At 37.2% G+C, this 18,701-nt stretch overlaps 1 protein-coding gene across 2 annotated transcripts in view; it reads right to left on the bottom strand.

Annotated features, from left to right (window-relative positions):
* The window catches only part of LOC106871508 (mitochondrial Rho GTPase 1), a 94,392-nt gene that overhangs the window by 74,582 nt on the left and 1,109 nt on the right, over nt 1-18,701 (bottom strand). The window lies entirely within an intron of this gene.

Here is an 18,701-nt window from a genome sequence, read left to right as displayed (position 1 = left end):
AGCATTGAGAGAAAAGTACATCGCAATTGTTGTGACATTTGAACTCACTGCCCAAAGTAAAATATAATGGTAATACTGATTCTAATGATGATAGAAATAAAATGGCATATATATGACAATCAATGAGTTACTGAAAAAGAATATATTAAAAAACATAGGCCAATGAATAAAAATTAGTCTAGTTATGACAGCAGCCATGATATTCTTTCTATTGTTCAGCTTTCTAATTTCACTAATCCAGTTTAACTATTGTAATAATCCCAGTAATTAAATATTCAGTATTTGAAGTGCACTAGAGAGCAGATGTAAACTGTTAATTAGGTGGCCAAAGTATCAGTGGTGGAGTCAGCGCCAAAGAACTGACAATGATACCTGTGTTAGATGCTCTGTCAATAAGTTTGTTGAACTCTAATTGAGGAGATTGGAGATAGCCTGGCTACTTATCATGAAATACAAGTCTTCTATTATTTTACTTACTCCAATCATTAACCCATAGTAATGCTGGGGTATTTCCCTCTAGAATATTGCTGGTTGTATCAAGTCCAATACTTATTTTATCAACCCATTGATCCACCCACATGTCCAAAGAGTGAAAAACAACATTGATCTGGATAGGATTTCAACTGCATGTTGCGTTCTTGAGCAAGACACTTTATTTCACATTGCTCCAGTTAACTCAGCTGTAGAAATGAGTTGCGACATCACTGGTACCAAGTTGTATCGGTCTTTGCCTTTCCCTTGGATAACATCAGTGGTGTGGAGAGGGCAAGCTGGTATGCATGGGCGACTGCTGGCCTTCCATAAACAACCTTGCCCAGACTTGTGCCTTGGAGGGTAACTTTGTAGGTGCAATCCCATGGTCATTCATGACCAAAGGGGGTCTCCTCCTTATATATATATATAATTATGGATTAACTAGAGAAGAAATTTTAGGTGTGGAAGCAAGGTCTGGAATCAAAGGGCCTTACAGTTAATTTAACAAAGGCCAAAGTCTTAGTTAGTAGGAAAACAGACAAATCACAAATCTCTTCAGAGAGATGGCTCTACTTGATACATAGAAAAAGTGTAGGTAGAAACTCAATAAGGTGTACCCAGTACAAGCTATGGACACATAAGAGGAGCAGCAGTATCAGAAGAAGGTTAACAGAGAAAGTAGGCTTTGTGTGTGTGACAGATGTGTAGGTACAATAACCACTAAGAACGTACAGAAAATAGACTGTTAAATGCTTGGGGTGATACTAGCTTCTATTACCTAGGTGACCAAATCAGCAGTAGAGGGGGATGCTCTGAGAGTGTAGCTGCTAGAATAAGAATGGGCTGAGCAAAGTTCAAAGAGCTTCTACCTTTGTTGGTAACAAAGGGTCTCTCCCTCAGAGTGAAAGGTAAAGTGTATGATGCCTGTGTGAACAGCCATGCTACATGGACTGTGACTGCAGAGGACATGCAATAGTTTGAAAGAAATGAAGCTAGTATACTTCACTGGATGTGCAATGTCAGTGTGCAGATACAAAAGAGTCTAAGTGTCTTAAGAGAAAAATTGGGTACAAGAGGCATCAGATGTAGTGTGCAAGAGAGAAGACTGCACTGGTATGGCCATGTGATACATATGAACAAGGACAACTGTGCAAAGAAGTGCTGATCTGTAACTGTGGAGGGAGCCTGTGAAAGAGGTAGATGCAGGAAAACACGGGATGAGGAGGTGAAATATGATCTTTGGAAGTTTAGTTTCATGGAAGTGATGACAAGTGACTGAGACTTTTGGCAATTTGCTGTGCTTGAGATGACATGTTAAGCTAAGTGAAATTGTAGTCGTGATTAGTGCTATGTGAAGGGCACTTGTGCCAGTGACACATAAAAGTGGTTGACATTAGGAAGGGCATCCAACTGTAGAAACCAGGCCAAAACAGACTGAAGCCTGGTACAGCTCTCTGGCTCACAAACCCCAGTCAAGCCATCATACTCATGCCAGCATGGAAAACAGATGCTAAATGATGATATACACACACACACAATGGGAGAAATTTAATAGAAAATGCGAGTGACATTATACTTCAGTGTAAAAAAAGATAAGAGAATAAAATATATTACAGGTTTTAAGGTACAAATGTATGGGCCACATTATATTAGTAAATGCACGAATTGCATTCTACTAAAACATGCTAATAGGAAATGGCATAAACATCTAGAGATTGAGGTGTTCTAAAAATGTCAATGGACTTAGAAACATTACACAGGTCTACAGAATTTGGGGATGGAAATGTTTCTGTTGAATAGACGAGTGTTTTTCAAGCACTTTTCACAATCATTGGGGCGCAAAGCACTTCTCGTGAACTCAGTTCATGAGATGGTTGTGATTTATAAACAGTTTTGAGCAGGAACTGGAAAAAGAAGAATGAACACTCAATGCGCATTTGCACATTGAATTCATAAAATGGAAGAGAAGAATAAAAATGATATGTGCATGTCAAAATAAAACAGAAGAGAAAAATAAAAACACAATGTCAGAATGCTATATCAAACAAGACATATGATGGTTTTTGTGCCATTTCTGACACCATTATCACACAGCTTTGCTGCAATTTTCTTGTTTTGAGTTGAGTACAGATTTTAGTTTTTACCAATCATGTCAGGATCTTTGGCAACAAGCAATCAAGTACAATCAAACTGGGATGCAAAATGAGCATCAAGATATATTTTTTGTTCAGCCATTTGGATCAATTTCCACAGGATTTGGGAGACACCATTGAGAAAATTCTACCAAGAAATGAAGGCAATAGAAGAGCAATATCAAGGGAGATGGGATGTGGATGTGATGGCTGATTACTATTGAAATATAAAAATGGACTGCATAATGTTAAAACATTCAAGGATGTCTAAGAAACAGAGATTTATTCCTTCATAATGACATTTGACATTTTTAAGGGATATGTCACAGGCATAGTTTGCAGATTTTGTTGTGTTTAAAATTTTCTACCAATAAAATAGAATGACCCTAGGCCTCCTTTTGTATTTTCTCTATCATAGGCAAAAAACATCTCTATTTCTGGCCGAAATCTTATTACAATTAAACTATCTATGTACAAAATCAATAATATTCATAACTTTACTATACTTTATGCAAGGGAAGGGTAATAATGAAGCATTTTTCACATTTTGGCTCACTGCTCCAAAATTAAAATCAGAATATAAAATCAACGAAAACTATGTTTTTTGTGAAAAATCATGGTAGTGTGGATACAAAGATCCTGGCATGATTGGTGAAAACAAGTAGCATATCTGGATTCAGCTTGAAAAAATGCTTCAGAAACACTTGTCTAATCAACAGAAAAATTTCCTTCCTCAAATTTTGTAGACCAATAATTATTGTTCCAAACAGAAAACAAAGGACTAATAAGGAAATATAAAAATCATTAACAGAAAATGTTTAAATATAATTATTACTTGGATTGGTAGTTATCTGTCAGATCACATTATCACAGTGTATGCTGATGGAACTTTCTCTGACCATATATTAACTCAAGTATGTGCAAAGGTGGCTTTGTCCTTGCCATGCTTTCTCCTATTCATGAATGGCCTATTTTCTCTCTCCAAAACCCCCTAGTCATACACAGATGATACCACCCTTCATTCTTCATTAACCTCTTACACCTATGCATCATCCACATCTAACCTAGATCTCCAACCAATATTGCACCGATTTCGTAAGCAGTGACCTGAAAAACATCCTCCAATGAAGTGATGTCAATACTGTCTCCATCAACAGCACAAAGACACAATCACTACTCCTATAAAGAACACACACCACCCTCTCTAAACATAAAACAGTATGCAACTAAAACCCACTAGGTCACTATCTATATATATAAAAATGAGAATGTGTGTCTGTCTGTCTGTGTGTGTGTGTGAATCCCTAAAACTCGAGAACTACGCAACCAATTTCATTCAAATTTTACACATGCCTTACTTAGGGTTCCAGTTGTGTTTTAGTCAAAAAAAATTTTTAACTTCTTGCAGAGTTCGAGCACACGGCAACATAATATCTCCTCCACTATTTAAGTATTACGTGTCAAAAGTGAAACAAAAACACTCATGTCAAATACTTTCACTTTAAAAATGAAACTATTCCACTAACTGAAACAATCACATTTCGATACTGTAGTGACAGATACTTTCACAGAGAGAGAAAGAGAGAGACAGAAAGAGAGAGAGAGATGTATATGTATACATATACATGTATATGTACACCATTTCGATACTGTAATGACAGATACTTTCAGAGAGAGAAAGAGAGAGAGAGAGAAAGAAAGAGAGAGATGTATATGTATACATATAGATGTACACGTATATGTATATATATATAGATCTATACATACATGTATATGTATACATATGTGTAGATGTATATATATGTATATAGATGTACATGTAATATGTACACATATATACATATATACATGCATACAGATATCTATACATATATACACCCATCACACACACATACACATGCACACAAACACACACATTAGTCATTTGTTTTCTTATCCAAAAGTACTGAATGGATTTTTATGAAATTTGGAAATTATATTCTTTGCATAAAGGCCATAACTCCCATGAAAATTCATATATTTTTGATGTTGATGAAATTTTAACCCGAACATAACAGATGAGCATTATTTAGAAAATGATGTCACACGTTATCGAGGCTACCATTCTTTCTGGATGTGCAAAAGGGGATGACGTCTTTATTCCAAGAATTCCTCTTACTCCATCAGGAGCAGACATTCCTTTTACATTCAGAAGACTACAATTCCCCCTTCGTGTGACTTTTGCCATGTCCATAAACAAATATCAGGGTCAAACACTGTCTGTAGCTGGTCTTCTCTTGGAAGAGCCCTGCTTCTCACATGGACAACTGTATGTTGGCTGCTCAAGAGTGGGCAGCAACAAAAAACCTATTTGTATATGCTCCACAAGGGAAAACAAGGAACATAGTTTACAATGAGGTGTTATAATCACAACAGCAAGAAAGTATGTACATGATCACCTTCTTTTACGAAACTTCATTGACTTTCATATATTTATATTGATATACATATATATACATGTGTTTGGGTGCGTGTGTGTATATACATCTCTATATATAAAGATGATGCGTAGTCTAGACGGCGTTTTTAGATTTCATTATTCTCTTTAACCCGGGCAACGCCGGGTATTTCTGCTAGTAAATGCTAAGCCTTATCCTCAGTGAGGAGTTATCCAGGAAAACACAACATAGTAAAGACTATCCTTCTTTTTTAAAACCAGAAAATACTTCAGACTCCATCAACTAATTCTCTACAAAGCTAAAGTGTAACTCACAATAGAGTACTGTTCACACAAGTATCACAAACACTATCCAACTTCTAGTCCACAAATGTGCTGACTCTTTTCTGCATTTTCAACCACAGCTTCAATGGCTTCTACTTGAAGCAAGCTGATCTTGGGCTATTACTACTCAGACATTCCTGATTCAGTCACCTCTTCTCCAACTGTCATCCTTATTGTTTCAACCTACTGAAGCTTCACACATATAATATGCCCAGCCCGTCTTCTCCAAAACATCAACACACACAACCACACAAGTTGCTGCATTGCTTCTCTCTACCAAATTTCATTCGCTGTGTTTTGGTCAACCTACCTTATGCTAGAAGACATTTGCTGAAAGTTCAGCACAATAGGATCAAATCCAGAACTATATATTTGCAAAGTGTACCTCTTAATCATATGGACATGTATCTGTTATAGGCATAAATTTTATAAAGTTGTCAATGGGTTGTTGAGATGAAAAATCAAACCTTGTTAGCAACATTGGAAGTAAGAACTGATCGGTACCAGTAAGTTCATCAATCAAGCATCAATAGTATTATTCCCTTCTTACCAACAAAATCATGAAACATCACATACGAAGATCTGATGTTCTTTAATGACTAAAGAACACAAGAAGAGCTAATCCTGAAAGTAAAGTGATGTACAAGCACACTTAAAACACCCACTTGCACCACAATCTGTCAACACAAAGAAATATACTATAGGTTATACCAGTAATGTCTGCATTCTCAATCTCGATTATTTTCAAAATTAATTGAAACACCAATCTACCAATGATAACTGCTGAGAAGAGGAAACTATCATGTTCTGAGTCCACCTTACTCATCTCTCCTGTGGCCACCAGTGGCATACAAGGAAAGTCGAACATGAGTATCACATGGCACTCTATATGTGATAAGCCATTGCTGTCTGATGTGTAGTAAGATCCTCTGTTCAACACAGACATACTAATATCTGGGACAGTGGATCTGTGGATCACACCTGCCATTTGACTGGTTTTTTTTTATGTCTATAGATCCACCCGTAGTAAAAGACCTTGTTTATAACAATGACAACTAAGGCTTCATTAAGATTTTGTCAGAAAACGATGTAAATTGAGGTGTTAGAGTGGAACATTTTCAAAAGCCAGATCAAAATTAGATGTCATGTGATTTATGTAGTAAATAAACAATATTATACTACAGTTTAAATGAAATTCAGCAAAGCTAAGTGAAGTTGACTGTGGTAGAAATGGTGGTGTTGAGTAGGCTTGAACAGCTCATCAGTACTTAATTTATTTGGGGAACATACTAGACACTCCATTAAGTAATGCCAGCTGTGTGAATAATACTATGGTAGTCAGAGTGTAGAGAACCTGCAAAGGTCATGGGAACAATCCCATCCTTCTGACTAAAACCATAAAAAAAACTTTTGCAGTTTACTTTGTTCAGAGACGTTCCAAGGCATTAGTAATGTTACCGGCAGGGATGAATAAGATATACTTGAGTGGTAAATGTTAGATTTTATTTTTAATCTACTAGGATTTACTTGATACAGTGGTAGGAAAATTAGTACAGAATTTGGCCTTTATGTGCCAATTGATGTAGCAATTATTTTACTATGACTATGCACTTTGTAGATCTTATACTCACTAATAATATCAGCTTTTACCTTTGAAGTTTAAATATAATCACTTTTATATGCACTGGTCAGCTCAAACCCAAATAGAAGCCAATCTACATGAAATAAGTAAAAGATGTAGATATTTGAACTGGTTGATCTCTCTGAGAACTGCTTATATCACCTGTTAGTATGGTATTAGCAACTCACTACAGCATTGCCACCCTAAACATGGAATCGTATTTACAGTAGAAAAGATGAGGAGCTATAAAGTAATTGACAGAAAAACGAAGATGAAGTGCTCAAATATCAAACACTTTCACTGTCAATGAGCTGAACTTAGGCACCACTTAATATCTTTAAACAATGGAGATCTTCCAGACTAAGTTTTCTATTCAAAGAGAAGAATGTAGCATACCAGTAACTAAAATGCACAGCTCTTTGTACACAATCTCAGAAATCTTCGAAGTTAACGACTAGATGTCAGTTTTGCAAAATTAACACAAAGTTAATTTCTCAATCATATTAGTTGTAGGATTGTAAAGCTCAAACAAAATCATCCACCTCCACAGCTAAATGTCATTGGCAGCAATAATTTGTTTCTGTTTGTTTAGAATTACTATAACTTCAGTTTTGGTTACTTTAGAGATTAATATAAAATTTCATGGAACTTTGGTAGTCAATGCATTCATAGTGAAAGTGAAAGCTAACTTCCATTGGGCATTTTTGTAGAGCGTAATTGATTGCCAAGATCTCAATGGAAACCTCCATTGGGTTCATCATTATCATCCTTTAATGTCCATTTTCCATTGGATGGGTTGACCAGAGCTGGGAAGCCAGAGTGCTTGGTTTCTACAGATGGATGCCCTTCCTAACACCAACCACTTTACAGTGTGTGCTGAGTACTTTTAACATGCCAACAGCATGAGCACTTGCACGTGGCACTGGCATGAGTGCCTTTTACAAAGCACCAGCATAGGACTCTTGCAGGCCAAGCCTTTTTGAATACAGCAAGTTACCAGGTATCTCAGTCCTTTATCATCTTGCCCGAAAGGGTCGGTTATCCTGAAGTCATCCTTCAGTATTTTGTCCCATGTCTTCCTGGGTCTCCCTCTTCTGTGAGTTCCATTCACTTTGAGAGATCGGCATTTCTTTATGGAGCTGTCAGCATCCATCTACACCTCATGACCAAAGCAATGCAGTCATCTCTCTTGCATACTGCATCTAATTCCCCTTAAATTAATAAACATCAGATTATGTATAAGAAACAACATTTTCAAAATGTCATTATCCCAGGTTGTGTGAAATTAGATACATGAAAACTGTACCTGATTCTGTCTGAGAATTATGATATGGATGTGCATGCCTGTGGAATATTCAGACAGTTACATGTTAATTCAATGAACAGGTAGTTCAGTTGATCAAACAACTGAATACTCATCATCAACATAACTGAGATCCATTTTTATCTTGGGTTGTGCCTGTATGAGTGGTCTTGCTTGTAACATCCATCATCAACATTTTACATCTGCTTTTTTGTGCTAGCATGGGTTGAATGGGTCATTACAGTTTGAGGGAGTTCTTATTCAGAGTTACAAACCTCGTAGATAGGTGAAGGACCCCTTCTAAGAGAGCAATATCATAAGCAAAATGGAAAGCAGAGATGTCAAAAAAGATCATTGATCTACATTAAATGATCTTATAATAAGACCATCTCCACACAATCATCTTAAATGTCTTATATATTAATTCATTTAATATAAAAGATAGGAAATATTAAAAAGAAATTGAACAAAAGTAAAAATAAGTCATATACACAATAAATAAAAGACTGAAAATGTGAAGCTGTACCACTCCCAATTCTGAAAGCTGTTCCAAGAAAAATGTTATAAAACTTGCTAACTAGAGTAAGAAGACAGAGGAAAACTTGAGAATTTGGGTAAATGCAGGAGATCTTAAACTGGTTATGATAGAATATATGTTACAAATGAATATACTAACATTATTGATGGGATTGACAAAACAGAGTAAACCAGCTAGACAAAGAAGCATCTGAGAACTAATACATACATATATACATTATAAATAACTGTTGGTAAAAACATAATGTTAGACTAGCCAAAAAGAAATATTTTGAAACAACTGGTTTTCTATAGAAAATTGTATCAGCATATGTCAGTACATACACATCACTATATATTGCCATATAACAGTAAAAATAGACTAAATATAAAAGCTATATCAATACAACAGAAACCATCATATGATTATAAAAAGAAATAAACACTATTTAATACTTAACCACCTGAAATGGTTTGTGGTCACACTATGAAACAAATATTCTATTTTAAGTTATATAGAACCTATGGTTGTATTACAAAATAACTTCAAAAGATAGTTTACATATTTTTCTAAACACCCTCAAAAAACTTGATTATTTGCAAGACCCTGTTCAGATCACTTTCACTCAGTAAAATAAATGTATATCTGCAGAAATTTACTGAATAAAACGCTTAAGAATGTGACCTTATTCTCTTTATACCATTATCATTTGGCACTTTTTAATACAAGATTCATGATCACTGCTTATAATGATAACAGAGAAAAGACATTTTCATAAAATCTAAAAGTACAGGGAAGCTGTTGTGAAATGACACATCAGGGAAAGAAACAAAATTTAGGTCAACTACATTCTGAAATGCTTATAAGTGTAATATTATACACACATTCCCACCAAAACCATAATAGAAATCCTTATAATCTCCACAAAGTTGAACTGGATCCAATTATACAAATGTGAGACAATTTGTAAGCCACTAGATACTTTATTTTGTTCTGCACTCCATTCTTATTAAAAAGATCTAACATGTATTTTGGGAAGAAAACCATATTCCTCATTATCATCAAAATGGTTTTAATTTTTTTTTAATAGCTTTGTCAGGAGAAGGGCAGTGATCATAACCTTTTCCAAGGTCTCCAAGGCTGGTGGGAAAAAGATCTTGATAACCTCTAGATCAGAGACCAATTCTGAACAGAACAGAGTGGACTCCAATGAAGGTACTAAAGGGTCAGATAGTGGTGTCAATCCAACAATGGATTAAGTATATCACCCACCAAAGCTATAGTATATCAAGATTTGTTAGGTATCATCATCATTTAACATCCATTTTCCATCTGACATAGGTTGGACAGTTGACAGGAAATGGTAATGCCAGGGGCCAAACCAGGTTCAATAGTCTGTTTTGACTTGGTTTCTATGGTTGGATGCCTTTCCTAATGCCAACCACTCCACAGAGTGTACTAGATGCCTTTTATGTGGCACCATCACAGGTGCTTTTTAAGTGGCACCAGGCAACTCTGAGATATTGATCAATTAATGAAAGAAATTCCAACAGATTTGTACATACAATGTGAAAGGATGACTATGCTGAGTAAAAAAAAATCAATACAAGCTGAGGAAAGTTACCCACTGTAAAGGAAGACATGAAATATATTTAGATTTCATCTGAGAATGTTAGGTGTCACACATTAAGATACTTGGTGAAACGCTGCATTGTTGACTCATGTGATATATATTATACATAGAAAGTTGTAAAGAAAACTGAATGCACTCAAGAAATATTCAATATATGTGTTGAAGAGACCTAATGTCATATCCTTCAATGGGTTTAAATGCAAGGGTTGCACACTAGAGCTTCAACACAACTCTTGTTTCTCCTTAGTCTTGCTCCACTATCAATTCCAAGCACCTTTTGTACCTTTTATGTTGGAGTGCTACACAAATAGTCAGGCAACTAACACTGGAGTTGTTTCCCTTGTTAGCGCAACATCTAAGGTCAGAGGTATTCCAGTTGTAGCCATTCTTTTTTAAGGACATCCAGGACTACATTATTCAATGAGTCCTTTCAGTTTTTAAGATAGAAGAGTGTGATTTAAGGGAGATATGATTGCTATTTGTAACAGGTTGAGTGGCATTATAGGGACTCCCTTGATACTTTTTTTAATAGACTAGCACAATGCTCCCATAGTATATTTGGTCTTGTAATCACATATAACCACTATACATCATCATCGTTTAACGTCCGCTTTCCATGCTAGCATGGGTTGGACAATTTGACTGAGGACTGGCAAGGTAGAAGGCTGCACCAGGCTCCAATCTGATCTGGCAGAGTTTCTACAGCTGGATGCCCTTCCTAACGCCAACCACTCCGAGAGTGTAGTGGGTGCTTTTATGTGCCACCAGCACGAGGGCCAGTCACACGGTACTGGCAACGGCCACGCTTAAAAAGGTGCTTCTTACATGCCACCTACAAGGGAACCAGTCCAGCGGCACTGGCAACGACCTTGCTTGAATGATTTTCTAACATGCCACCACCACAAGTGCTAGAAGGCGACGCTGGTAACGATTACACTTAAATGGTGCTATTTACAGGCCACTAGCACGGAAGCCAGACAGCTGCTCTGGCAATGAACATGCTCGGACAGTGCTATTAGTGCTCCACTGGCACAGGTGCCAGTCATTGAATATGGTTCAGATTCTGTAAAATTGTAGTCAGTCACTCATAAAATTGTAGAGTGTCTTAGATGGGTGCTAACTTTAAATTGATATGAATTTCAACATATTTCCATTGAAAGTTTTTTACAGTTAACATTATAGGGATTCCTTTAAAAAAATAAAAAAACAAAGGAAAAAGAATTACTATTATTCAAACTAATGAAAAAAATACTAGTTATTTACCAGCAGAATAAAGACATTGTCTCCAAGCATCAGATTTTCATAATGTAGAGGCATTTCAGGTCTATGACCAACAGACCAGGCTCAATAATCTAACTAAACAATTAGTGTCAATGATTTATAAATGAAAAATAAAATTGCATTATTTTATATTTTTCTGACAAACTTCATATTAATATCCTTCTGCTCTTACTAAAGAGAACTCTGTACCAATTTTGCAGGAGGATGAAGCACTGGAGGTTACCAATGCGTTGAACAAAGCACTCCACTTCACCATTGGCTGCACCAATCTCATTGTTGCAGTTGACCACAAACCTCTCTTGAAAGTATTTGGTAATTGCTGCCTGGATGATATCCCGAGATTGCACAACCCGAAAGAAAAAACTCTACAGTATAACTTCAGCATCATTTATGTACCAGGTGCTCACCATGCAGCAGCCAACACTGTTGGGAAGCCCACACCACCAGACCTCCCAGACGATGTTGCCGCCATGACCCATCCAACTGAGCCACTCAGCCATCTGTCTCTGTCAGAGTCTTTCCTAGCAACCATATGCTCTACCGGAGATGACAACACTACGACATTCTCTCCCAGCGACTACATTTCACTGGTTACGGAGATCGTCCAATGTCACATGGAACATGGTCCACACTGTTACCACCAGCAACCCAAGCTGATGGACACAATCACAGAGGACCATTCCAAAGTCCCCCCAGAGCTGTAGCAGTACTACCAGTTTTTGTAATGAACTCGCCAGCTTCAATGGAGTTATCCTGTATTGTGATAGGATCGTCATAGCTACCTCCCTTTGCATGCAGGTCCTTTAGGCATTACACTCAGTGCATCAGGGCGTAACACAAATATGTTCCAGAGCAAAGACATCCTTCTTCTAGCCAGGCATGACTCCAGCCATTATTGAAATGTGGGAATGCTGCTCAGCCTGCAACCGAATGGCACTCTCCCCATGCCTCCAATGAACCCTGCCTACCCATTCCAAAGCCTGGTTGCCGATTACTTCCAGTACCATGGCCACCACTACCTCATAGCTGTGGACAGATACAGTAAATGGCCCATCGTGGAGAAAGCACTGAATGGTGCAGTGGGACTTATTGCTGCCCAACGCTGCATCTTTGTGACATGGCACCAGCTATGAGCTGACATCAGATGGAAGTTTACTTCTCACCAAATAGTCATCTTTGTCCATAATTAGGAAGTGCAACACAGAATTACCTCTGTTGCATTTCCCTGTGGCAAGTGCTGCACCAAAATCAGTGTCAAGACAATAAAGTGCCTCATTACAGACAACACTGATGCCAATGGCTTCCTCAACACTGACAGTTTCCAGTGCACAATGCTACAATACAGAAATATACCTGATCGAGACACACTTGTCCTCAGCCATATGCATCTTTGGCCACCCAATATGAGTCTTTATTCCCATCCATCCCAGCAAGTACCAGTCACACTTCACATGGTGTGAGACTATGACTTCTCACGAAGAAGCCTTGTGTAACCACCACATGTGTGCTACTGAATGGTTATCAGAACACACATGCCCACTTCCACTACTGACTGCTGGAGACTATATCCAAATCCAGAATCAAGTTGGACCTAATCCTACAAAATGGGAAAAAACTGGGGTCATCGTAGAGGTATGCCAGTTCGATCGGTACGTAGTGAGAGTGGATGACTGAGGCTGAGTCACTCTGCCCAAGAGAAAATTCCTCTGAAAGTATCTACCAGTAGTTCCTCATGCACCACCACTCATGGTCCCTGGACCACCTGCATTCCTGATGCCAAAACCAATGATGAGACTACCTTTTCAACCCAATTTAACAGCAATTCCTGCGGCTACACCACCCATGCCTCAGGCCTACCCAACACACCCATTTCCCGACACCAAGACCACCACAACTGGGAACCCATTTTCACCACCTACCCCTAGAGCCATGTCAACTTCTCCTACCTTCACTACCTCAGGATGTGCCACCAATGGCAGTACCCCAAGAACCCTTCAGGCCTTATGCCCACACAACACCCCTGGCCTCCAAGAGTAGCCCTTGCCTGATGTAGCTGATCCTCCATCTAGCAATCACCGTGTTCATCGCTCCGCCAGACTGGCAAAAACTGACACAAAAGCCTGATGCACTAACTGACACATTGCCCCTAGATCGTCACACCATCAATATTAATTAACTGTTTCTCACATTAATTATCCCATTTTCTCTAACCATTTACTACATATTATCAGTCTTCTTTGCTTCCCTCCAAAGACTTGAGGAGGGCATAGAGGATTATAACTAAACACATATATATCATTTATTACATTACATTCAATTTGCTGTACATTATTTATTTTATTATCCATCATCTTTTCTTTCACATTTCAGGTATACTGAAGACCCTTTTTGTCATTGCTTCAATCTATGTAAATAAAGTGTTGGTGAAAGCAAAGAGTTGTCAGACTTAGTCTTGGTCACTTTTCATTGCCTCTGTGAGGCCCAACATTCAAAGATCATGCTTCACCACCTTGTTCTATATCTTCCTTGGTCTACCTCTTTCATAAGTTTCCTCCACAGTTACAGATCAGCACTTTTTTGCACAGCTGTCTTCATCCATACCAGTGCAGTTGTCTCTCTTGCACACATCCAATGCCACTTATGCCCAACTTTTATCTTGAGATGCTTACACACTGTCGTACATACACACTAACATTGCACATCCAGCGAAGCATACTAGCTTCATTTTTTACAAGCCTATGCATGTCCTCAGCGGTCACAGCCCATGTTTCACTGCCATGTAGCATGGCTGTTCACACACAGGCATGATACAATCTACCTTTCACTCTGAGGGAGAGGCTTTTAGTTACCAACAGAAGTAGAAGCACTCTGAACTTTGCCTAGCCTATTCTTATTCTAGCAGATATGCTCTCAGAGCAACCACCTCTGCTGCTGACTTGGTCACCTAAATAATGGAATCTATCAGCTACTTCTAGGTATCCCCTCAAGCATTTGATGGAGTCTATTTTCCTGTACATTTCTAATGTCTATTGTATTTGTGCACCTGCCACAAACACAGACTATTTTTCCTGTTAACCTTCCTCTAATATTGCTGCACTTCTTATGTGTCCATAGCTTGCACTGGGTACATCTTATGGAGTTTCTACCTATGCCTTTTTTACATATCGAGCAGGGCCATCTGCCTGAAGGGATTTATGATTTGTCTTCTTTCCTACTTACTAAAACTTTGGTTTTTGCTACATTAACTTTACGGCCCTTTGATTCTAGTTCTTGCTTTCAAGCCTGAAATTTCTTCTTTAGTTCTGGTAGTGATTCAGTTATAAGAACATAGTCATCAGCATAGAGGAGCTCCTAGGGACAGCCTGACTTAAATTCCTCTGTTATTGCCTGGAGGACTATGATGAATAAGAGGTGGTTGAGGACTGATCCTTGGTGAACCCCTACTTGTACCCTGAACTCATATGCCTCATATATATATATATATATATATATATATATATATATATATATATATATATATATATATATATATATATATATATATACAAGCATATCCACAGAAGTGTGTCCCTTGACTTTGTTCCCTCATTACTTTCAGAAAAATGGATATTCTATAATTACATTTTTTGCAAATACCTTTTCAGGTGATTATATCGAAATTTAATGTGAAAAAAGATATGGTGGGTGCGCACACATACATACTGACACATATAACATATATCGCTTCAAATGAAACTTGAAATTATGAGAAAATTTATGTGATGTGTTTTAGAGTGTGTATGTGTAGCTTACTCTTTTTTTTTTTAATTCATATTAAACTCCAATATAGTCAAAATGCACAATCATCTGAAAAATATTTGTAGAAAATTTCATTAAAAGTTATGAGGAAACAAAGTCGAGGGGGGAGGGCACAACGTGGAAGTATGCACGCACGCACACACATATATATAAAGGAAGGGAAGATTAATTAAATAATTAACTGATCGAAAACCCACCCACCCAACGAATTCTGGATGGTAATGAAAGAAGGATTAATAAGTACAATCTCGATGCAATCGTTGTAAAATAATTTATGATTAGACTTTTTAGGGTAAGAGTATTAGTTAATTGAATCAACTCTCGGCATCTTACGAGTACTTATTTCTAGCTCATTTGTTACCCTTTACGATAATAAAAAAATGTCAACTATAGGCGCAGGCGTGACTGTGTGGTAAGAAGTTTGCTAGTCAACCACATAGTGGCACTTTGGGAAAGTGTCGGTTAATGTTTACATCTTGACCCATTAACCAAAGTGTCTTCTACTATAGTGTCGGGCTGACCAAATCTTTGTGAGTAGATACGTTAGACGGAAACTGAAAGAAGCCTGTCGTGTAAGTGTCTTTATCCTCCCCCATACACACCACTTGACAATCGGTGTTGGTGAGTTGAAGTCCACATAATATCGTGGTTCGAGCAAAAGAAACCTATAAAGTACCAGGCTTAAAAAGAAAATAGGTAGTGGGGTCGATTCAATCGACTAAAATTCCTCAAGACCATGCCATGGCCGCAGTCGACTGAAACAAAAAAGTTACAGTGCAATTAGAACTCGGGGTAAAAAAAAACTGGATAAACACTAAATAAAAAATGGTGTCCGCCAAATCAGAAAGACCAAAAAACTGAGTTCACGAACTAACATACCAAGGAAGCATCCGGTTTTAGTCCTGTAGCAACCACGCTTAGTAAATACATACAACATGCAACATGTGAAGCAAAAAAAAAAAAAATTCCCACAGCTATTATAGAGGGTGAGAAAAGAAAACTAGTTTGTGTAACAAAATTTTAAAAATACATACAAACATAGATGTATTTTTTTCTTTCAGTTTGTAGTTACGTAACAATGTGAAACTGTCTATTCCAAAAATCTGATCAACGGAAAAGCTTTAGCACTTTTAGCATAAATTTTAGAGACAATCAACCTGATACAGTCAGTATATGACAAAGTGGGACCTTTGATTACGGGTGCAGTCCATCTGATGGGCTGCTAAGTAGTGTCCGTTAAACCATTTTACTTACAAGCATTGAGTCGACTGGAAGCTATGTTAAAAGACACTTACTCGTGATGACACGCAACTGGATCGAACCTCATTACTGCGAAGGGAATTTCTTAACTATTCAACCATGCCTACCTCCTAACTATTATTATTTTTCTTTTCAACCTAACGAGGTGGATTAAACAAATGCCAAACGGAATTTGTTCTTGCTGCAAATCCTTATTTATCAGCCGTCGTGAGGGTGGTGAATTGGCAAAATCATCAGTGCGTCGGTCAAAGTGTCTTGCAGTAGTTGTTCCATTTCTTTACATTTTGAGTTCAAAATCCCGTCAAGATTAACTAGTTGATATAATGGACTAAACCCTCTCTCACAAATTTAAAGCCTTGTGCTTATATTAGAAACATTTTTTATTGTAGATTCCAATGCCGCTAGCTGGCAGAATCGTCAGCGTGTTGGATAAAATACTTAGCTACATTTCTTCAACTTTGCCTTTCATCCTTTCAAGATCGATAAAATAAGTACCAGTCGACGTAATCGACTAGCCCCTATCCGCAAAGAGAATTATTACTGTTGATTCCGCTTTTCACGCAAGGGAGCTACAAAATATGTACTTGTAAAATACCGAGTCGATTCAATCGACCATATAAATAAGCGGTCTTATGCCAATACAAGATATCATTATTATAATCAGTGTGCAGTGCTAAACAAGTTTAATCTCTATGATAATTATGTATTAACACATATTAGATCATTTCCATTCATCATCAAGCTGATCATAACAAAATATGATATTGCAATTATGGATACACAAAAATCATACGTAGTGCTTTATTACAGAGAAACAGACTCCTCCCACGCAAAAGCCTGTTAGAAAAAAATTATACCTATCCTTAATGCCTTGACTGTGATTATGATCTTGGCAAGCTACTTCCGTCTGCCACCTAATTACATAAATTGAATTAACAATGTGATAACATTAAATACAAGGGCACAACATTTTGAAATGAAAAAATCAATTAGATCGACACAGTACTTGACTGGTGTTTATATTGTATCGACCCCTGAAGGATGAAAGGTGAAGTCAACTTCAATAGGATGTAATAACCAAAGATACTTTCCATCAAGAATTCAACAATTCATTTGGTTATTTTACAACAAAAAAAAAACAATGAATATCCGATGATTATGCAATAATACAGCAATAATTGTATGTTTTCGTTTTAAAAAAATCATACTGCTTTCAAGGGCATTAATCGACTAAGATAGCTACATACAGGAATCGAAACCAAGAATGCAAACATAGCTCACCAGGAGCCGAGTTAACTCTTTTAAACTAATTACACAGACATTACACACACACGTGTGTGTATAAGTCTCCATATACATACACACACAGATGGGGGACTCCTGATTAAGAAATGAAAAAATAGATAGGATGCTATGACGTTCATAACTCTCACCGGTCTATTTACTCCAACTGTAATTAGCTGCATCTAACAATTAAGGAAACAGATTTAGCTGTTCTGATTTTGAGTTAGGAAAAAGTACGTACGTGTGTATACACACACATATACAGATATATATATATATATATATATATATATATATATATTGGGCAATGTTTCGATTATGGTCTTAACGAAACATTGCCCGTAGACAGATACACACACATCAATATCATTGTACATGTGTTAGTTGAGAAAGACAAAAGTTAATAAACGATATAACGGTTATACAACAGAAAAACCCCAAAATGCCTCCAAAAGTAAATAAATAAAAATAGCGATGAAAGAAATGCGTAAAAATTCCACGCGTTTGCATTGACATTGAAATCTCCTTTCAAATATTGAAGAACCATTCTTACGCTAGAGGAGAAAGTCGGGCAAGTAGACAAGCTGCCTAATGCTATCTAACCGAACGGCATTGCTTTAACACGAGATACTTTCTC

This window comes from Octopus bimaculoides, chromosome 1 (genome assembly GCF_046866305.1).
Source record: "Octopus bimaculoides isolate indiv1 chromosome 1, ASM4686630v1, whole genome shotgun sequence".
In the NCBI taxonomy this organism is placed as follows: Eukaryota; Metazoa; Mollusca; class Cephalopoda; order Octopoda; family Octopodidae; genus Octopus; species Octopus bimaculoides.
This window is presented reverse-complemented; position numbering and strand designations above follow the sequence as displayed.